The sequence below is a fragment of the Canis aureus genome, chromosome 26 (genome assembly GCF_053574225.1).
Source record: "Canis aureus isolate CA01 chromosome 26, VMU_Caureus_v.1.0, whole genome shotgun sequence".
Taxonomy (NCBI): Eukaryota; Metazoa; Chordata; class Mammalia; order Carnivora; family Canidae; genus Canis; species Canis aureus.
Window position 1 is genome coordinate 22,380,892 of NC_135636.1, and position 23,786 is coordinate 22,404,677.

Sequence of the window (23,786 nt, forward strand, 5' to 3'; positions counted from 1 at the left end):
ACAGACATTTGTATGCAAGTTTCTGTGTGAAAATAAATTTTTTAATTTCTTTGGGACATATGTCTAAGAGTACAGTTGCTGGTCCTATGGTAATCTTTTTTTCAGTTTTAAAAGGAAGTTTCAAACTATTTTCCAGAGGGACTGTCCTTTTTATAGTCTTACCAGCAATGTTTCAGTGATTTGTTTTTTCTTTTTTTTTAAATTTTTATTTTTTAAGATTTTATGTATTTATTCATGAAAGACACAGAGACAGAGAGAGAGGCAGAGACACAGATAGAGGGAGAAGCAGCCTCCACGCAGGGAGCCTGAAGTGGGACTCGAACCCCGGTCTCCAGGATCGCCCTGGGCTGAGGGCGGCGCTAAACCACTGAGCCACCCGGGCTGCCCTGATTCATTTTTTCTACATGCTTGGTGTTATCACTATTTTTCATTTTAGCCGATCTAATGTAGTATATGGTGGTACGGACATATATAGTGATATCATACTGTGGTTTTAATTTGTATTTCTCTAATGCCTTATGCTGTTGAACATCTTGTCATGTACTTGCTGTATATCTTCTTAAGTGAAATGTTTGTTCATGTCATTTGCCTGTTTTCTAATTTGATTGTTTGCTTTTTTTACTGTTGATTTTTGAGAGTTAAAAAAAAAATATTCCAGATACTAGTTCTTTGTCAGCTATGTAGTTTACAAATATTTTTCTCTCTGCTTATCTATGTCCTAGGGTCTTTTGCAGAACAGAAGTTTTTAATTTTCTAAGCCAGTGTGTCAATTTTTCCTTTTATTGGTTTTCTAGTTTTATTTCTTTTTTTATTGTGTTTGGTTAAGTTTTGGTATCAAGGTAACAATGGCCTCATCAAATGGATGGGAAGTATCTTCTTCTATTTTCCAGAAGATATTGTGTAAAAAATGGAATTAATTCTTCTCTGAATGTTTGGTAAAACCCTCCAGTGAAACCATCTTGGCCTAGGGATTTCTTTTTTCAGAGATTAAAAATTATAGTTTCAGCTTCTTTGATTGTTATAAGGCTAGTCAGCTTATAAGGCTAGTGTTTCATCTTGGCTAGCTTTGGTAATGTGTGGTTTGTGGGGAATTTTGATCTATTCCTTTTAAGTTGTCAAATTTATGAGTGTAGAGTTGTTCATACTATTCTGGTTATAGAATCTGTTATGATATTCCTTTTTTTTGTTATGATATTCCTTGTATCATTCCTGACATTAATGATTATCAGTGATTTATCTTTTCAAAGAGTCAGCTCCTCCCTTCCCCATTTGTTTTCTCTATTCTTGTTTTCAGTTGCATCAATTTCTGTTCTTTATTTTTTCTTCCTCCCACTTGCTTATTTTGCTCTTCTTTTTCTAATTGTCTTGAGATAAATATTTCAATTACTGATTTAAGATCTTTACTTTTTTCTTATGTAAGCATTTTGTGCTGTAAATTTCCCTCTCTGCACTGTAGCTGCACCTCACACATTTTGGTATGTTGTGAGTTTGTATTCATTAAAGACAATCTCATTTTTTTCTTGAAGATTTTTTAAAGATATAGTCTTTTTTTTTTTTAAAGATTTTATTTATTTATTCATGAGAGACACAGGGAGAGAGGCAAAGACATAAGCAGAGGGAAAAGCAGGCTCCATGCAGGGAGCCCGATGTGAGGCTCAATCCCAGGACCCCAGGATCACGACCTGAGCCAAAGGCAGACGCCCAACCGATGAGCCAACCAGGCATCCCAAAGATATAGTCTTTGAGAAGATTTTATCTTTTCATTAAGATTTCCTTTCTGACTCATGGATTACTTATGTGTTGCTTATACCCAGGTATTTGGAAATTTTCATTTTGGCTTTCTACTGTTGATTTCTAGTTTTATCATATTATCTTTTTAAAAAAAGTTTATCAGACATACTCTGTCTGATTTTATTTCTTTTGCACTTGTTAGTTTATAACCCAGGATGTGGCCTGTTTTGCTGAATGTACTATAGGCACTTGAAAAGCATATGTAGTCTGCTATTTTGGGAGTAGAATGTTCTACACATGTCAATTTGATCTTGTTGGTTGAGGGTGTTATTCAGGTCTTTTCTCTCTAGTAGTTCTATCACTGAGAGATGAGAGTTGATGTCTCCAACAATATTAGTAGATTTGTCAATTTCTCCTTTTAGCTCTATCAGATTTGGCTTCATGTATTTTGAATATCTATATGTGTGTGTTACACACTTAGGATTACTATCTCTTGTTTGTGTAATTGATCCTTTATCATATTGTAGTGTCTCTCTCTCTCCCTGGTAATTTTCTTTGCTCTGAACTCTTCTTTGATGTGATTATAGCCATAACTCTTTATAAAAAATTAATTCTTACATAACATATCTTTTTTCTATCCTTTTACTTTTATCTTACTTATATCATTAGGTTTGAAGGGAATTTTTTTTTTTTAGACAGCATAGATTTGTGTCTCTATTTTTTTTTTAATCCACTCTCCCCATTTGTTTTTTAGTTGGTGTATTTAGGCCAGATACATTAAGCTAAGTATTGACATTAGGGTTTAACTTGTTTATTTCTTGTTTCCATTTATTGTTACACTATTTTCTTTCTCCTGCCTTCTTGTGGATTATTTGAACATTTTTAGAGTTCCACTTTGATTTTGCAATATATATATTTATATATATATATTTGGTATATAAATATATATATAATAATTATAAGTTATAAAATTATATAATTTTTATATAAAATTATAAAAATAATATATAATATATAAGTTACATATATATTTTAGTATATAATTTTCTTAGTCGTTGCTGTAACTATTACTGACACTGACATAAGTAAGTCATCACTGCCAACCGGTGTCAGCGTTTTATGGTTTCATGTGACATGTAGAAATTTTATTACCTTTTTTTTTTTTAAAGATTTTGTATTTGTTTATTCATGAGAGACACAGAGACAAAGGCAGAGACACAGAGACATAGGCATAGGCTCCCACAGGGAGCCTTCTGAGGGACTCGATCTTAGGACCCCAGGATCATGACCTAAGCCAAAGACAGATGCTCAACCACTGAGCCACTCAGGCGCCCCAACCTTATTTCCTTTTAATCCTTTTACCCATCACACTTAAAAATTTTAATCATCTGAAATGTTTCCTTTGTGTATACATCAGATTGTGTTATAACTTTTGCTTACTGTTGCTTCAACTTTAAAATATGATTAAAGAAATTCATGAGATGAGGATAGTCTGTTATGTTTACTTCTACCTTTATCCATTCTGCTCTTCTTTCTTCTCTTGGGAAGTCCTAGCTTTCTATTACAACTTTTTTTTCTGCTTTAAGAACTTCCATTAGCCATTCTTTAAGAGTAGGTCTGCTAGCAACGGATTCTCTCTCTCTTGGCCTGAGAATGTCTTTATCCCCCCTTTATTTCTAAAGAATAGTTTCACCATATATAGGATTTGTGGTTGACAGGTCTTTCTTTCAGCACTGGAGAAATGTGCCACCACTTCTGGACTCCATAATTTCTGATGAGAAACCTGCTTTTGTTCAAATCTGTGTTCTTTTATAGGCAATATGTTGTTTCTTTCCTGTTGTTTCTAAGATTTTTCTTTCTTTGAATTTAGATTTCAGAAACTTAATTATAATGTGTCTTGGTATGAATTTTATTTGGTTTCTCTTGTTGGGAGTTTGCTCAGCTTTCTGGATCTGCAATTTTATGTTTGTTGCTAAACTTGGGAAATTTTTCTCTCTTCAAATACTTTTTCACTCTTATCTTCTTTCTCCTCTCCTGGGACTTAAATAATATACATGATGGATCTTGTTATCATTCTACAACTCCTGGAGGTTCTAGCTTTTTTCCTTCATTGTTCAGATTGAGTAGATTCTATTGATTTGCCCTCAGTTTCACTGATTCTATTCCTGTCATTTCCATTCTAATATTTAGCCCATCAAGTGAAGTGTTTCTTATTTATTTTATTTATTTTTAAATTTTGGTTATTGTGTTTCTGATTTCTATCATTTCCATTTGGCTTTTTAAAATACCTTCTATTTCTTTGCTGATATTTTCTATGCTTTCCCTTATTTCAAGAGAATGTGTAATTCATTGCTGAAGTATTTCTGCAGAGACTATTTTTCAATTTTTTAAAAGATTTTATTTATTTATTTGAGAGAAAGAAAGAGAGAATAAGCATAAACAGGGGTAGTGGCAGAAAGAGAGGGAAAAGCAGACTCCCTGCTCAGCAGGGAGCCCAATGCGGGGCTCAATCCCAGGACTCTGGGATCATGACCTGAGCCAAAGGCAGATCTTTACCCTACTGAGCCAACCAGACACCTTGTGGAGATGACTTTAAAATCCTTATCACCTAACTCCTATCTGATTCATCTCAATGTTAGTATTTGTTATCTTTTCTCACTCAAACTGTGGTTTTCCTGGTCCTTGGTGTGATGGGTAAGGTTTTTGATTATATCCTGGACATTGTATTCTTGTTAGGAGAAGATCCTAGATCTTCTTTTTGAGCGGGCAATCATGAGTCATTGACACATGTAGGTTTGGTGTATAGGTTCTGGTCTACTTTTGTAGGCACTTGGATTGAAGACAGTTTAGTTTTCTGAGGCTTTTGAATGATATTTTTATCTGCTTTGTTCTTCTAATGTTGCTGGGGCTCCTGCTTAGTCGTATGTTTCCTCTCATCTTGAGGATCCCAGCCAGACTAACTTCCTCCTTCCAGCTTCTAGAGCCCTTTTATTGTTGTCAATTGAATAATTTCCAGGGTATGTAGTTGTAAGTAGAGGGCAGAGGCAGGGAAAAGTGATTCTGTGCCATCTTCTTTTGGAACCAGAAGCCCATTTGGATGACCATTTTACCTGGTAAAATGAATAACCATTAAATGTATTTTGTTTGATAAATACAATATTTTAAAACATAGAGCCCCAAAGAGGGAAATAGTAAGTTGATGTTATGGGTCAAATCACCATGAACCCCAAGATATGTTGCAGCCCTAACCCCAGTACCTCAGAATATGACCTTACATGGAAATAGGGTCTTTGAAGACGTAATTAAGTTATGATGAGGTCCTACTGGTGTTGGGAGGGCCTCTAATCCAAAATGACTGATGTCCTTATAAAAAGAGGGAAATTTGGACACAGACACAGAGGGAAGACAGCTCTGTGAAAGAACTGTTGTTAGAAATATGGAGGCAGAGGTTGGAATGATTTATCTACCAGCAATGGAACACCAAGGATTGCTGGCTATCACCAGAGGCATGAGACAGATGCTCCCTCAGAGTCCTCAGAAGAACTAACTTTACTGATACCTTAATTGTGAATGTCTGGCTTTTGGAACTGTGACAGAACAAATTACTGGTGTTTTAAGCTACCCAGTTTCTCTGCTACAGCAGCCTTAGGAAATTAAGGCAGTTGAGAACTAGTGAGCATGTGTGCTTAAACACTGGGGATGTCTCTTTAGAGAGACACAAATGTGGGCACTGTGCATCACAAAATCAGAACGCATAGTCTAGGCAAATGTTCTTACAGTGGAACAGAGAATTGAGAACAAGAAAGTGGTGGTTGCTGGTCTGTGGCCCTCCAGGGAGGCTATACTGTAGGTACCTAAGTGCCCAGTCTCCACTGCCTGCCTTTGAATGAACCACATGGCAATGAGCATCTCCCCATAACTATGATAGACTAAGAACAGACAGTCCCTCTGTTTTCCTAGGCAAACTGATTCTTAAAAAAAATTTTTTTAAATTTTTTTAGAGAGAGAGAGGGAGCACATATGAGCAGGGTGGGCATTGGGAGGGAGTGAATAGGAAGGCAGAGAATCTCAAGGAGTCTCTCTGCTAATCACGGGAGCCTGACTTGGAGCTTGATCTCACAACCATGAGATCATGACTTGAGCTGAAATCAGGAGTTGCACATTCAACCAACGGAGACACCCAGGCACCCTTAAACAGTAGGTTTTTGTTTTTTTTTTTAGTAAAGATTTTTATTTTTTAAGTAATCTCTACATCCAATGAGGGCTTGAACTCACAACCCCAAGATCGAGTGTCATAGACTCTGTCAACTGAGCCCCCAGGCACCCCATCCCCTTAGATTCCTGTACAACTCCCAATGTCATTTGGTCCCTCTTGCCAAATGGTTGGGATGGAAATTGTTTACCACATGGCATTATCTATACCTCAGTGTGGGGTTGTGACATAAGGCAGCTATCTCGTTAGTTAAAGATGATTCACATGGACCAATTTTGGCCTTCCTGTTTTGGAAAATAGGCTCCAATGAAGAAATAGGGCAAAAAAAAAAAAAAAAAAAAAAATCTCCCCTAACCATCATCAAAAATAGGAGAACATATCTTTATACCATCCTTAAATTTTTTCCCCAAAAACACTTTCACTTGGAATCCTCACTTTAAAAACCAATATGTCCAGAAGTGAGTGACCTTTCATGGCCACTCCCTGCTGAAAGGTGGGGATCTCTAACAATTTTATTACTTTTCCTAATTTAAAAATATTTAGCTGGATGAATCCTAGATATTCTTAAAGTTGCTACAGAACCAGGGCATTATGGGGTCCAATTTAGAGGGAGGAATTCAAGACCATAGCCCTTAGTTTGCTGCAAACATTTACCTACAACTTGGATCTGATTTGTACATTTTCAGGGCTACCTGGGGCAAACGGAAGAAAGCGTTTAATGAACCCCTACTGAGTTCCAGGCTTCATGCTGGTGCATTTCACTGAAATCACAGCTCTGACCCTGTAGTCCTATGGCAGAAAGATGCAAAAGGAATCATTTCAAATGAAAAATATCTAGTTAGACTGCAATGATCCAAACACAATTTTAAAAGAACATGATATTTCCTCCTCTTATTAGATACCTGGAGCCCACTTCCTTGAAGTCTTAGCAAATTAGCCCTTTCTTTGGAAATAAGTTGACTCCAGAGGGCTTGTAAACAGAAATAAAATCCAAGCTCTGTTTAGACCTTCCATCCCATGTAATGAGTTCTCAAGCCCTGCCAGCCTGGAGGACAGAGTTTCATTGTATTCAACACATGGTCTTCCTGCCAGAAATTAATCCTACAAGCTGCATCTTGAACAACATCCCCACCCCCAGCCCCGCCTAGTCTGACCACTCCCAAAGAACTTTGAGCTGGAAAGATGTTGGAGCGATTTTGGGAGGGGTGGGCGGGGGGGTTTTGGGGGGTGGAGTGGCGGCAAGGGCATCTTCTGAAGCTGTCTGATTCAGGGCAGAAGCCTTGAGACCACGCCACCAATCACAATGGAAGCCTGTCTTTGGTTCCTCAATTGTGATTAAGCAACACCCCAGTTTCTGAACAAGCCCCCAAATGTTGTGTTATCAGCCAGGTGGCTTGATCTCTTGTCCCAGAGATTTTAATGAGCCAGACTGCTCATGTGTCATCCTTGGTTGGCTCTCATTGTCATTGTGGGATTATTTGAAGCATCATGATAAAACGTGGTGAGCTGGCTCTGGTGAGGTCATCTTCTGAGATTAAACGCTCAGCAAGCACCCTCCAGTGGTTGTCATAGCCAGAGAGGCTCTGTTCTCAAATAACAGCTACTATTTATAGGTCCCTAATGTTCTGGCTGGTGAGTAGCAGGGGTGGTGTCTTTCTGAAAAATCCCAACAGCCGCACCCTCCACCTGCCTGGGCCTACCACCTCCCCACTATGGTAGCGCCCCCCCCTCCTGCCTCTCCCCTGCCTCCCCACTCCAGTTTGTAGTGTAAGATCTTAAGGCTTTGCATAGTATTATTATGTTTATTGTGTGTGGGGCTTCTGTTTGTTTGTTCTGGGTTTGTTTTTTGTGAGACATAGGTCAACTGGAATTAGTCTCTAAAGCCATTGAGTTTTGAAATCTCAGCATGGGAATTTAGACTCTGCCCCACCCAGTATATCAGCCCCAGCTAGCCCCAGAAGCCTCCTACTCAGACACCTCCAGGCTGTGCAACTGTCCAAACATGAAATGCAGATCATCTAGCCAGGCATCCCAACTCGCCTGCTCCCTCCCATTCCTCCCCAAAGGAGACCCTAAACTATCTTTCCAACTGTCTTTCCCATTTATTTATTTCTTTTTTTAAAATCACCTTGCATTCTCTGAAGTTACTAGAGATGAGTTCATTGCCAGATCCCGAAGAACTGGCCATGTTCCTGCCTTCTTAGAGGCCTCTGCACTATTTGGCATCCGGTCTGTGCCCACCGGCCCTGCTTCCCCACCGACTCCCTGCCTTACTTCCCACTCCACCACTGCCTCCTGGCTTTTTAGCAGCAGCTGGGCTCCAATCACTAGCTCCTCCTCCTTCCCCTGCCCGTTTAACTTGGATTTCATAGAAGTCTTGATGCTAGCTCGTAGCTACCATTGCTTGAGCTCTGCCCTGGTGCTGGGCATCGCAGTCAGGGTCTTCCAGGCATTCTCCCATTTAACTCTCTTAATAACCCTGTGCGACAGGTTCTACTGTCATCCCTTATTTACAGATTAAGGAATGGAGGCATAGAGAGATTCAGTAAAGTCATGGCAAAGCAGGCCTTGAACTCAGGGCTAATGCCACAGCCAGTGATGTTCATCACCACCCTGGGAGCCGTTCTCAGCCTTCTCTCCCATCTCCTCTCCCCTCCCCACTTCTCTCAAACATTTGCAGTCCTCACCCCTTTGAAAACTGCCCTGGACCTTGGAGCTTTGGCTCTCCTGCCTGAGTATTATTTCCTCGAAGTTCAACTGACAGTCCCCACCTCTTTCTTGAGCAATTAGTGCATCCCCATATTTATAGCTTCCTGATGGCCCTTTCTTACAGGGTGCCAGAAGAGTGCACAGCCTGCCCAACCTGCTAGTGCCATCATTCTGAATTACCCAGCCAGGGCCACTCGCCCTCTAGTCACTAGACTCAAGGCCTCTCTTCCCCTTTGCCCCCACCCAAACTTCTGCCCAGCCTAAACTCAGACTGAGTCTGTGCCTCCTTCCTCAGCTCCCTTCCCTGTGGTCTCAGTTCTAAGTGGTTGGCTCAGGACTGTCCCCACTGGTTTCCATCACTCCTGGGTTTCTGGGTTTAAAGCCTCTTGTTTTTCCAACTCCATCTAAACTCACATAGTGGTGCCAAATTATTTTTCATAAGACAGAGCTCAAACTGAATCAAGGGAAGCTGCTTCTTACTTGACACTTGATGCCAGGTCTGTGGTGAGGCTTTACCAATTTAGTTCCCACAGCAACTCAAGGGAATCAGACTGTCATCATCCCCACTTTGCAGAGGGAAGCAGGCTCCAAGAGGTGCGCTAACTTGTCCTCGATTACACAGCTAGTGGGGGGCAGGGCTGGAATTTGAATCCAGGCAATGGAACTCATAGTCACTACACCACACTGTCCTGCTTGAGAACACATAGTGGTTCCCTACTGCCCATAAAGTGCCCCCCAAACTGTTTGAGGGGGCCCTGCATGCCAGTCTTAATCTAGCCATCTGGCATTAGCTTCTCCTACCACCTTTTCTGTTTCTCGTGCTTTGACCAAAATGCCTCCTTGCTTCTCCCCACATCCCTCACTGAGAGTTCCCCACCTTTAGCTTTTGTTAACATCTCTGTGCCTGGAATGCCCATCTCCCCATTGTCACAGCCAAACCATGCTCACCCTTTGAGGCCTGCCTCAGATGTCACTGCCTCCAGGAAGACTTCCTCTATTTCCCTCCCAGGCAGGCAGAGCATCCTTCCCTCCTCTGAACTCACCACCTCTACCCCTGTCCTTATGGCCCCAGACACCCCGTCCTTCACATCGCAGTTGCTTATGTTGCTGCTTGAACTCTGCTAGTAGGTTCTGCGATATGGGAGCTCACCTAGGTCATCTGCACATGCCCTTCTGCACCTGCCCTGGGCTGTCCACACACCTGGAGCCCAAGCAGCAAATGACTGACCAGAGTTTGCTATAAGAATGTTATCTTGGATGACTTTGCACCCAATTAATATGGCAGTTATTTAAAAACAAACAAACAGAAAATAAGAAGTGTCATTGAGGAGGAGGGAACTGCTGCTAGGAACACAAAATGGTAGAGCTGCTATGGAAAACAGTAGGGTGGGTTCTCAAAAAATTAAAAATGGAATTGCAATATGATCTGGTAATAATTCCAGCTCTGAACACCCAAAATAATTGAAAGTTGGTCTGGAAGAGGTATTCATACACTCACGTTCATATTAAGCATTATTCGCAATAACCTGAAGGTAGAAGCTACCCAGATGTCTGCTGATGGACTAATGGATAAACAACAACATATCTGTAAAAAGGAATCCAATTCTGACATGAGCTACAACATGAGTGAACCTTGAAGACGTAGTGCTAAGTGAAATAAACCAATTACCAAAGGACACATACAATATGATTCCACTTCGATGAGGGACCTAGAGTAGCCAAATCCATAGAGATAGAAGATAGAATGGTGGGTGCCAGGGCCTGGGGGCAGCAGGGAATGGGAAGTTACCATTTAGTGGGTACATTTTCAGTTTTGCGAGATGGAAAGAGTTCTGGAGATGAATGGTGGTGGCTGCACAACAGCGTCAATGTCCTTTATGCTCCTGGACCTACACTTAAAAATGGTTAAGATGGTAAATCTGACATTACAAATTTTATATTACAGGGACACCTGGGTGGCTCAGTGGTTGAGTTTCTGCCTTTGGCTCAGGCCATGATCCCAGGATCCAAGACCGAGTCCCTTATCGGGCTCCTTGCAGGCAGCCTGCTTCTCCCTCTGCCTATGTCTCTGCTTCTCTCTCTGTGTCTCTCATAAATAAATAAAATATTTAAAAAACAAACAAACACATTTTATTTTTTTTTTGAAACACATTTTATATTACAAACATTTTACATATATTTTACTGCAATTAAAAGAAAGAGAGAATGTTATCTTGACTGCAGGTTCATTGGAGTGGGGAGGCTCAGGGCAAAGGGATCACTAAGGGGTGCTGCAAACATCTCACGGTGGTGTGGTGGGGCCTGGCCATACGTGAGATCAGTGATGGTAGTGACAGATGCTAGAGTAAGGAGAAAAAGATTTCTACCCAGTTCTACTATTTCCTAGCTTTGGAATCTTGGACGGGTCATTTAACCTCTCTGCATCTCATGTATGAAATGGGTCATCAGTGATCAGTGCTTAGCTCGGTGTCAGGTGAGAAAGGGCTCAGGGAATGGTGAGGCCCAGTGCCTCTGCATAGCCTAGTGCCATGTTGCTCAAAGTGTGAATGGAGGACTGGCTGCCTTATCACTCAGGAGCTTTAGTAATGGACACTCCAAAATCCTTCTCTAGACCAACTGTATCAGAATATCTAGGGATGGAGCCCAGAAACCTATGTTTAAACAAGCCTCACAGGAGATTCTTTTGCCTAGTTGAGGTTTAAGAAGCCCTGGGTTGACATCACAGATGTTGTGGTTTTTAAACACAAACAAAACAAACAAGTAAAAAACCAGCATTAGCTGGTTAAGTTAGACAAGTCTTCAAAGACCCAGAAGGTGGCAGAAGGAGGGTTGTACCTTCGGACCTTGGAGGTGGTCCTTGGACACGGACTTGGTTTTAGCATAATTCTTCAGGCCCTGTGATGGGTGACTTCTGAGCCCAGTGAGAGAGAGGCCTGGCTAGTGGGACCCCATACGTCATGCTAGCACCCTGACACTGTGCATTAATGCATGGGCAGAGATGGTTTTGCAATTTGTCAAGCAGTCAAGTGAATGGATTGTGCTCCCTGGGGGCCTGTTCCCAGAAGGACAGTGAGGGAGGGAGTGGGACGGAGATAAGGTGTCCATTCTATCTTTATCTTAGAGAGTTAGAGCTGAGATATGGTCTCCTTGCAGGGCTGAGAAGGACAGAAAGAACTGGACAACAATGAACACTGGCACAGCCCTGGGAAGGTCAGCCCAGTGGGGTGATGTAATCAAGATGCATGTTGCCTTTAGGAGGAGCTCTCAGGGAGCGCCCGTCCTCAAGACCTCCCTCGCTCAGTGGTATATACCTGGAAGAACGAGAAGACCTGATAATAAAGACATTGAGTTCACGCCTCCGTGTCGAGAATAAATCTGCTACAGCCGCTCCGTCTCCAGGGGCTGGAGATGTTGAGAAAGTCGGAGGGAGTTTTCGTGGGACATGACCCAAGACTCCAGATGCCGTGAGCCCTGCTCATTTAAAGCAAGGGGCACACAGCCCACTTAGGAAAGTTTAGAGACAAATCTCTAGCCAGTGGAAGAGGGCCACACTGTCCCGGTAGGGCCGTCAGGGCTGGGAGGGGGGTCCCTGGGAGAAATTCCAGAATGCATTTTGCCAAGGACCCACCCTCTTTGGGATGGGTCCTTACTGTCAAAAGAGCTTGCCATGGAAGCTTCATGAGTGGCTCACAGACAATGTTCACTCAGGGCCACGGCTCCGCCCCCCCACCCCCCAGCTCCAACGTGGGGTCAAGACATCCACCTCCATGCCTTTCTGTCAGCAGTGGGGACCTGTAGCAGGGAGGCCATGTGGTGAATGAGAAGGAGGGTCTGGCTGAAAAGCCTGGTGTGGGGTGCGATTTGGGAGGCTCTACCGGCTGGGCAGAAGGGAGGCCTCAGAAGTTAAAACAATTGAAGTTTTTTTTTTTTTTTTTGCAATGAAATTCATACAACAGAACCATTTGTACAATTCAGCAGCGCTTAGTACGTCTGCAATATTGGGCAACCACCACTTCTATTTAGGATAAGTTTTGAACCTAAGTAAAGGGGCAGATAGAGCCCCCAGCCTCTGCCACTCTGGGCAGGAGGTAGGGGCAAGGGCAGCACCTGGTGTTTGGGAAGAGAGAGAGAGAGAGAGAGAGAGAGAGAGAGGTTGAGCTCATTGGGAGTGAGAAGCAGATCTTGGATGATCTGTTGGACATGGTGGGAAGTTTAGTCTGGAGCTGGGGAGAGACGCAGGTGTGGTGACCAGGGACAGTTAAGGTTTGCATGAGAAGGAATTGCTGAAGGAAAGTCACCCATGAGAAGGAGGGGACCTCACACGGAGTCCTTGACATTTATGGGAAAATGTGCCAGGGCAGGAGGCAAGGGCAGAGGAGGTCTCCTTGGAGGCCAGGCATTCCTTCCCTTTGTGCCAGCTGGAGAAACATAGTGTGTGTGTGTGTGTGTGTGTATGTGCGTGTGTGCGTGAGTGTGGGGGAGGGAAGCAGGAGGGGGGGACGGTGCCGATGCATCCATAGGACTTTCCCAGATGTCAGCTCATGCCAACGGTCTGCCCTTCTCTGTTCCCCACGCTGTACTGGCTCCTATTATGACTTCATTCTTCTGACTTTCTTTGAACAGAGATACATTTTGTGAGTTCAGCAGAACAACAACAGTCCAGTGGTCCTACAGCTGGGGGAGAAGGGTCCCTGACCACAGGCTGTGGGCTTCGGAGGCTCTTCTCTGCTCTCCCGGCCATGTCCTGCCCGGAGTGGGAAGAGCCCATGTGGCAGAGTGTCTGTCTGTCAGAGCTTCTGGTCTTCCTTCTACTCATGCTCTGGGTACCGGGCCCTAGATATTCCCAACCAGAAGCCCTAAGGATGCCTTCCAGGCCTGTCTTCCCAGGGTGGGCTGTACTGCCCCGCTGATAGGCTGGGCCAGAGGGAGGGTTATGGAGCAGCTTTTTGAGGAGGGTGTGGATAGAGGTCAGATGTGAGGATTGAGGTGTCCAGGAGCATGTGTGAGAGGCCCCTCCAAGGTTGGATGAGGGAAGAGAGGCACCTGGGGATTTCTTCCTGTTCTGGTGTGGAGTTCTGGAAGGTCAACCCAGTTTTATAGGCCTTCATGAAGGTATATTTGTTAACACCAGGGGACAAAGTATTTTCATGTGATGGACTCTGGAATTCCTCATCCTGCTTCAGGCTTCTAACTTCTCAGGAGACCCTGACCCATCAGAACATAGTAACATCATGACAATTGCTATACCATCACCATCTCGACCACAGTCACCTGCCTCTCCTCCCACTTGCACTGCCCCTACCTCAACCACTGCCACCGCCATCACTGTCATTGCCATCCCCAGCAACATCCCCTCACCACTTTCAATCCTTCTCCCCTGCCACCACCCTCACCACTCTCAACGTGATCACCACCACCCCTATCATCAGCACCACTGCAGCTATCACTTCCCATCATCACCAGCATCACCACCACCACCACCACCACCACCACGCAATCATTCAACAGACATTCATTGGGCATCTACTTTGGACCAGACACTGTTCTAGGCACTTGAAACACATCTTTGAACAAAACAGACAATATATCTGTAGAGTTTACATTCTAGAGGGGGGAACAGGAGGAATCGAGTAAATAACAAACACAAGAAATAAGAAGATTATATAATATGTTGGACTTGATAAATGGTATAGGAAAGAAGTAGAGCATGCTAAGGAGGATTGGGAGCCAGAGGTGAGCAGGCAAGTTGCATTTTCAGATAAGGTGGTCTGGAGCAGATTTGAGTAAAGACATGAGGAGGTGAGGGGGGGTTACCATTTACTGAGGGATTACTATGTGCTTTTTATACACCCACCCATTTTATAAACAGGCCTCTAAAAACGACAAAAATGGTAGGGACTAATTGTGCAGTAAGTGGTGTAGATCAGACTCCAATCAGACAAACATTCCCTGAGCTGGGAAGCCTTGGCTGGTTTCTTTTGCAATGCTGCCCCCTTGTGCTGAGTGAAAGCAGTGCAGGGTCAACATACTTGAAGGTGGTCTGGAATCCATCAAGACCCCACGGCTACCCCCCGCCCCCCCACACGTCATCCCGTCACCCCCGAAATCGATACAGTAAATGTTGATGCAAATGTGTTTTAAATTTCCAAATCCAACCTGGATGAGAATAACCTAAAAAATACTCCAATTTGCAAACATAGAAGTCAAACTCTATTTTATTAATAATTAATATATGTATTAATAATATTTATGTAATATGTTTTAACCAAATATAGTATATGTCTTAGACAAGGAAAATTATCACGATCACATTAAGAAGAAAACTCAGAGAAGTCTGCCTTGTTCAGGAGAATTGAAGCTATCACAACTTACTAAGCATTTACTGTGTGTCAGGCACTGTGTTAGTGCTTTACATTCATTCTCTCTCTTTAAAAAAATAAAATTATTCATGAGAGACACACAGAGAGAGGCACAGACACAGGCAGAGGGAGAAGCAGGCTCCATGCAGGGAGCCCGATGCGGGACTCGATCCTGGGACTCCAGGATCACACCCTGGGCCAAAAGAAGGCATTTAACCTCTGAGCCACCCAGGCATCCCATACATTCATTCTCAATTAAACTTCTCAGTATTCTCTGAGCGAAGTATTATCCCCATGTTAACACAGAGTTACCTGAGATTCAACGAGATTATGAAGATCTTATACTTGGTAGATGGATATTGAGCTAAGGTTTAGCAAGCCTCAAACCCAAAGTTCTGATGAAAAAGGCATGATGAGTTCTTTCCCCATCAGATAGAAAGTATGTATATTAATCCAAGAATCAATCTGCTACTTAATATTGAATAAAAAGAAATCGCTGGACACACATCATCTCAACCCAGACCTGAGCATCAGGCTCCATGGGAAAATACTGGAAGCATTCTTGTTTAAGTCACAAAGGAGACAAGCTGCCTCCTGGCATCATATTTAATGTTCTTTTGGGGGTTGATGCAATAGATAAAAGAATGATTTCAGAAATTTAAAAATCAGAAAGGAGAAGATAAAACCATCCATATCTTCAAGACAGTATGCCATTGCATTCCCAGAAAACCCAAGAAAATAAAATGAAAGAATATCATAGAAGCACTAAAGTGGCAGAAAATTAACATGTAAAATAAAATAGCTTCTCAATAGCAATTAGAAGATACAGGAGAAGAGGCCCATTTACCACATCAATAAAAAGATGAAAGATATAGACTTAATTTAAATAGGAGAGAACTCTATAAACAAGACCTCACGATGCTTCTGAATTGTACAGAGAAGACTGCAACCAATGGAAAGGCGGGCCATGTTCTGAGATAGGAAAACTCACATCATCAAGGATTCTCTGCGTAACCGACTGGGTGCTTATGGCCATGTGTCTTATGTATAATTGATGAAATACGGTAAATACTCACTGTAAATAACAATAATTATCATGGTATAATAAAAGGCAGTCATAATGGTGATTTGTATGAACAAGACAATAATCTGTGTTCTTTTTTAAAAAAGATTTGTTTATTTATGTGAGGGAGAGAGAGTGAGCAAGAGCATGCATGGGATGGGGAGGGGCAGAAGGAGAGGGAGAGAGAGAATCTCAAGCAGGCTCCATGCTGAGTGTGGAGCCCGAGGTGGGGCTCCATCTCACGACCTGAGATCATGACCTGAGCCCAAATCAAGAGTCGGCTACTCAATCAACTGAGCCACCCAGGGGGCCCAATAATTACTTGTGTTCTAAGAGAAGTCAGAACTAAAATTTTAGACAAGAAAATTTAGGCATGGTAGGTAAGAGGAAGCTTAATAAAGAAATGTAAAGAACTGAAAGTTATGTATTTCATTTAAGAAGAGGATCCATATATGGATTTTTGTGAGAAATATGTGAAAGTGAGAAGCCAATATAAAGATACTATTTAATGAATTGAAAATATGTGTTCTCCAAGTAGTTGGGATGAAGAAAGGAGTCCAGAAAGCATGTGCGACCTTACAGAAGTCAGGGAAGGTGAAAAAATAAGCAAAGAGGCAGCAGGTAAATACAAAACTTGGAATAAAATGGTAGGAATAAATCCAGTATAATGGTCATCGTAATAAGAATGTATAGGTGATGGTCAGCCAGTAGTTAATCTATCGGCACAGAGATTTTCAGATGAGAGCAAAAGCAACAATTATATAAACCGTGTAGCTCTATGCTGTTTTTGTGAAATATACATGAATCAAGGAGCACTAGAAGGTTAAAATGAAAAGAATAAAAGCTAGGCAAATACTAACAATAACAAACAGGATGGTGCAGCAGTATATCAGATGCAATAGGATTTTATGAGAAAAGCAGTAAAAAAGACAAGAGGGATATTTTACACTGGTCAGAGGAAGAGTCCACCAAGAAGATACTAGATATCAACTGGTATGTTCCTAGAAGTATAGCTTCAAAGTGTAGAAAGAAATAAAGGAATTATACAGTTACAAAGAGAAATAGGCACAGAATCAGAGTTTTGGCTTATCTCTCAGAACAGATTAGAAGGATAGATTAAATAGATTGAAAGGACAATAAATGGAATCAGGATGAGCAATAAGTGAATGAACATTTGCACCAAAGTGGTGAGGGGGAGCCTTTTTATACCAGAGACAGTGTGTCGGAGGGCACACACTTTTTTTTCAAGCCCACATAGAACCCTTCCCGAAATTGAACATATATTGGGCTACAGAAGAAATTTTTACAGATTCTAAGGAATTTGTTTACAGACTACATTTTTCTGATCATGATGGGATAAAATGAGAAACAACTCAGGGGTTAACAAGGAAAATGTACTAGAAAAAATCTGAAATATTTAGAATTAATCAGTAACATCAACTTTATTTACCAAAACTGATGCAGTGAAACTAAAACTATTTTTACAAACTAACATTTTAAAGATTACACCAGAAATCATCTCTGTTACATTCGGTATATGTATAGTATAAAATGTGTAAGACACACTTGAGTGTAAAGCACACCTACATTACATGTATATATGTGTACATAACACATTTGTCTTTAAAAAAAAAAAAAAGTCTTATATTTTAAAGACTCACAGCTGCTCAGGAGTCTTGCTCTTGGCTAATTCTTGGACCAGATGCCCATTTCATGCAACTGATGGTTGTCCATTGCATAAAAAAAAAGAGTAAATTTTGGATATTCCATTTTTGTGGATGGTTTACCAGGGTGGATATATGAAAAAAATAATAAGTAATGATATTCAACTCGGCAAACTTTTATTGAAGGAGTGTCTGGTTAGTTGTAGGAGAGTACTAGTATCTTGTGTTCATTTCAGATTTTCTCCTGAAAAATTCAGCCCATTTTCCAATGGTACAAGTAACTGGCAGCTATATTCAACGTGCATCTATAGCACTGCAAATTTACTAAAATACTTCTTTATAATGATCCTCATTTCATATCAATGTACACAAAATAAACTTCAATTCATGTCACAGCTGAGTTCAGGAGAAGCTGCATAAAAACTGAATCTTTATAAATGTAATGCCTTTCCCCCATTGATTTACATTATTATTTCAGGTGTTTTGATTTCATTTTTAAAGCCTTTCAGTAAAAGGTGGGACTAGCCAACAACACTTTAGCTATAAAATCTCTTTAAATGGCTAATAATCCATCAGAAGCTTTTCAGTTGCCTTAAGTTCATTTTTAATGGAATCCTCTCCTAATATATGTATTTATAGCCCTTATTCACCAAGCCCCATTCACTAAACACTTCCATGTACAAATAATTATCTAATTACGGTCACACAATCCTGTTATCAGTCAGGTTGATATATTATGAAGTGCTATGTTGAAGGCTATGTGGTGAGCTAAGTTCATTGCATGTTCCTGTGTGCCCAGAACATGAGCAGAAAAATATGTGACTTCTTTTTTTGGGAAAATTCTTTTTTTTTTTCCAATTTATGTTTGTGAGTTTGAAGGCATCTCTCCTGTCAAGCTTTTTTTTTTTTTTTCCCCCTTTTTCTTCCCCCTACAATGGTTTATTCTGAGAGTCCTGGAGAAGGAATGGACTCTTCCAGCAATAAGAGGTATTTTAGCCAAGTAGAAAAACTACATGTGAATTAGGGATATTGTAGAGCAAATTCTTGCACTGGGGCTGGGGTGAAGGGTGGGTAGGATGAATGAGCTGATCTGAAATTGTGTGAGTTCATGCAAAGGATGGATGTCAGGCCTAGAGAGGTGGTAAGGAGCTCCCAGTTCAGGGTCAGGTCTCAAGAAGGAGACAGGGGTCAGAGTGGAGCCCTGGTACCCCATGGACAAGGCCTCTAAGTACCTTACTTGCCCCTTGGGGTCAGTGAATGTTCATATGTGTCCACTGGGTGGTGCTCAGGGTGCTCAGAAATTTGGTTAAACATTATTCTGGGCATTTCTGTGGGGATGTTTTTGGATGAGATTAATATTTAAATCAATGACTGACTAAAGCAGATTGCTCTCCCAATGTGAGTGGGCTTTATCTGATCAGTTGAAGGCATGAGTAGAACAAAAGTGTTGACCTGCCTTTGAGCGAGAGGGAGCTCCTCCTGCCAGACTGCCTTCAAGGTGTGACATCATCTTCTCCCCCTACTTTTAGATTGGAACTGTAGCAGCAGCTTTCCTGGGGCGCAGACCTGCCGACCTGGGCTGGAACTATACCATCAGCAGCTCTTCTGAGCCCCCAGCTTGCTGACTTGTAGATCTTGGGACTTAGCCTCCATAGCCATATGATCCAATTCCTTAGTGTGGATATGTAGATATAATGTGTATACACATTATAAATGTACGTACTATTGGCTCTGTCTGGAGAACCTTGATTAACTCAGGCAAACAGATCCCCTGATTAGCTGGCACTTCTAGGCTGCAGCACGTGGGTTGGGCAGGTTTCAGCAGACTGGCCCAGCCCTGCAACACAGAAAAGCGGGTGCCGCCTGGGGGATGTGGAGACAGGAGACCCGGGAAAAGGAGAGGCATCAGGGAATATGGGGAGGCACAGGTCTGCTACACATGTAATAACTCACGTAGGGGCTACAATTATCCCCATTCCACAGATGAGGAAGCCGAGGCACAAGGGGATTAAGTCATCAGTGACCCCAACTCAGACTTGGAAGCTTCAGAGCCAGCATTCAGACCCAGGCAATTGGACTCTGGAAGAAAGAGGTGATATAGCCTGTAAAGCTACAGGTAAAGGGAGTAATAACCAGTCATTAACACGTCCTCAGGGTGGGACGTGCATAGCGGGACACAGGCAGGGAGAGGACGGGAGAAATGCGTGGAGAGGGAGGGCGGGGCTGGCCAGGGCGATCTCCAGTGCGAGCTGCAGGGGGTGGCGGGAGGGACGATCTCTGCCGGGTCCCGGTGGGTGGTCTTCCTCGGGGCCGCAGACATTCCGCGGGGGACGCTGTCCCCAGGAGCCCGCGGCCCCCCGAGGACGCTCGAGGCTCGGCCGGCGCAGTGCCCCGCAAGGCCGCCAGGGGGCGCGCCAGCCTCGGGCACCGAGGAGCCCGCGGTGTCGGGGAAGCCGGGCGAGCCAGGGGACCCCTCCGGGCTGGGTGCGGAGAAGGGGCGCCCCGGGAGGCGCTTCCTCTGAGCCCGCCGGCTCCGCCTCACGTTAAAGCCTCCCCCCCCCCAGGAAATGTGCATATGGGGCGTCCCCACTCCCCAGCCACCCCTTCCCTTCCCTCCCCAGCCCCCCCCCAGCCCCTATCTCTGCAGCCTGACAGTGCCAGGGCAAGGAAGTAGTCTTGTTGGGGCCGGGAAAGAATGTAAATCGGGACAAGTAAACAACATCTGAGGCAGTCTCTCAAATTTAAAATCTGGGCTGTGCTCTTGTTTGCTCTGGATTGAGTACAATTATTCCTAAGAGGGGGATGGTGAAGTAAAGACGCATACATTAAAAGCAAGTTTTGTGGCGCACCGCCTTCACGCACAGATCAGTCCAGTCCCTCTGCTTCGAATACTTGCCCGCCTAGGCGAGCTCCTCCTGAGGGCCACCGCCTCCAGGAAGCCCCCAGGGGCAGGAGGACCCTCTGAATGTTCACACAGTCAGGGTCTCCCAGTGGCCTGCTCATGGGGCCTAGTTCTTCCCCAGGGCAATGCCCAGGGCATATACTGGCAGGGGCCAGGGCCTGTCTGTGCGCCAAACCCCAAATCCTAGCGCAGGGGGCACCGTCACATGCCCCTCTGCTCCCCAAGGTAACTAGTGCCTCAAGCTCACTGTTTCCAGAGAAAGGATAGTTCTTCTTTCCTCCATTTGGAAATGTAGGTTGAAGTCTGCTTGGAGCACTGCGAGCCCAGTCACTGACCTGGAATTCCTAGAGCCACGTTGGTCTCAGCCTTCAGGTCTGAGTTGGCTATAGGTGGATGCCTTTGGGGTAGGGGGCTTGCAGCAGATTGGGCCATTTGGTGAAGAGGGAAGAGGTAAAAGACTAAAGGGATTCATGTCCCTTGCAGGCACTCTTCTGGAACCTGGGAGTGAGAGTTTACAGAAAAGAAAAAAGGTCAGGAGGGGGCCAGTTCTCAGGAAGAGGGAGACATCGGAGCCAGGATCACATGTGTAATCAAACATAATTCAGATATACACCCATCGATTGGATCAAGAGACCGAAGATTTCGGTCCTGGCATCTTTGCTGCTTTGGTCAACTTTTTTACACTACGACCTCGTCTATTTCTCCATTGGTAAAATGGCAACAAGTTACTGTGGTATGTGGTATAAGGTGCTGAGGGTGAGGGGTGCAAAGGGCAGTGGCACAGCCTGCAGACCTGCCTCTGCCTTTGCCTCTGCCCAGGCAGTCATTTTAAGCACCAGTTTCCTCACACAGATAGGGAACAGCAACAATTCCTAGGACCAAACAGCATTTATCTCAAGAATGGAAATGTCCTGGACTATCAAGAAGCCTGTTGTTGTTTTTTCTTTAAAGACTTATTTATTTATTTATTTATTTATTTATTTATTTATTTATTTATTTATTTATCTATTTATTTGAGACAGAGAGAGATAGTGAACAGGAGGGAGGGGGAGAGAGAGAATTTGAGGCAGACCCCACATAGAATCCCACGTGGGGCTTGATCCCATCACCACAAGATCATGACCTGAGCCAAATCAAGAGTCAGATGCTCAACCACCTGAGCCACTGGGTGCCCCAAGAAACTTGACTTTTTTATATGCCGAAATCTACAGGAAAATTTAGGAAATATATGGTTACCTTAATAGACTCTGAACAGTCATTTATAATTCAGTCATCATTACTGAAAGGAAATTCAAGGTATATCAGGAGCAGAATAATTCACAGTCCAGACTATAAAAATATAAGTCAATACCATTCTTTTCATTTTGACAATTAAGGCATTCTCGTTAAAATCAGTAAAAACCAGAATGCAGGGTCTTTTAAAAAATTTAATAATCTGAAGTTCTGGACATTTTTTTAAAAAAAGATTTTATTTATATATTCATGAGAGACACAGAGAAACAGAGACATAGGTAGAGGGAGATGCAGGCTCCCCGCGGGGAGCCTGATGCAGGACTGGATCCCAGGACTCTGAGATCACACCCTGAGCTAAAGGCAGACACTCAAGCACTGAGCCACCCAGGTGCCCTGGAGTTCTGGACATTTTAATAAAGAAATACATTAGGAATAAGATTTTTTTTTAAAGATTTATTTATTTTGGGAGGAGGGGCAGGAGAGGTTTGTTTCTCTGTTTTTGTTTTTGTGGGGTTTTTTTTTTTTTTTTAGAGAATCTTAAGCTGACTGCACTGAGCAGAGTTAGTCATGGGGCTCAATTCTACGACCCTGAGATCATGACCCTGAGATCACGACCCTGAGATCAAGGCCTTCAGGCTCTCAACCAACTGCGCCACCCAGGCGCCTCAGAAACAAGATTTTTTTAACACTTGGAAAGAAGGAAAGGTTTTTTTTTTAATTGTCATTATTTGAAAATGTTATGATTTGATACTAGAAATTAAAAAAACAATCACTTGCAAATACTATGCTAAGAATGAGATAGTAAATAAGGTGGTTGGATACAACAGAAATATATTACAAAAATGTTACTCTGTGTGCCAACAATTATGAGCTGGAAAGTAAAAGGGAAAAATTCCATTTGCAAAAATAACAAAGTATGAAATGCCTAAAAATAAAAGTAACAGAAAATGTGTGAGCGCTCCATGGGAGATAAATTAAAAGTTCACTGAGAAACTTAAGAAGAAAATTTAATAAGTAGCATCAAATCATGGTCCTGGGGGGAAGACCTGAAAAATCTAACAATGTAGGTTCTTTTCTAAATCATTTGTAATTTAAAAATAGTTCTAATGAAATGTCTCAATGGGAGTTCTTTGGGAAATTAATGATTTTAAACTTCTTCTATGTTACTTGGAGGAACAAATGGATAAGAACATTTTCTTTAAAATGAGGACAAACTTGCTATACCGGATTAAAACATATTATAAAACTATAATAAATTGGAGCACCTGGGTGGCTCAGTCGGTTAAATGTCTGACTCTTGATTTCAGCTCAGGTCATGATCTCAGGGTTGTGATGTTAGGGTCCTGAGATCAAGTCTGGAGTCTGCTTCTCTCTCTCTCTCTCTGCCTCCCTACCCCTACCCCCACCGCCCCCGCTCCTGCTCCTGCTCTCTAAATAAATAAATAAATCTTTAAAAAAATCCTATAATAAATAATGGAACTATCTATATTTCCAACTCATTTTTTTTTCTGTAAACCTGAAACAACCAAAAGAAATAAAGTCTGTTTATTTAAAAAAACTATAGTAAACAGAACAGTATGAATCTGTGTTAGAACTGATGGAGCAGGGTGCCTATGTGCCTCAGTTGGTTAAGCGTTTGCCTTCAGCTCAGGTCATGATTTCAGGGTCCTGAGATAGAGCCCCACATCGGGCTTCCTGCTCAGTGGGGAGCCTGTTTCTCTCCCTCTATTGTTCCCCTGCTTGTCCTCTCTCACTCTTTCTGTCAAATAAATAAATAAAAATCTTAAGAAAAAAATCTATGGAGCAGTGGTAGGAAAAATATAACTCTGGGAATAAAGTTAACATTTATTAAGCTGACTCACATAATGTAATGATATTCAATGGCTTGACCTATAAAAACATTGATCTCATA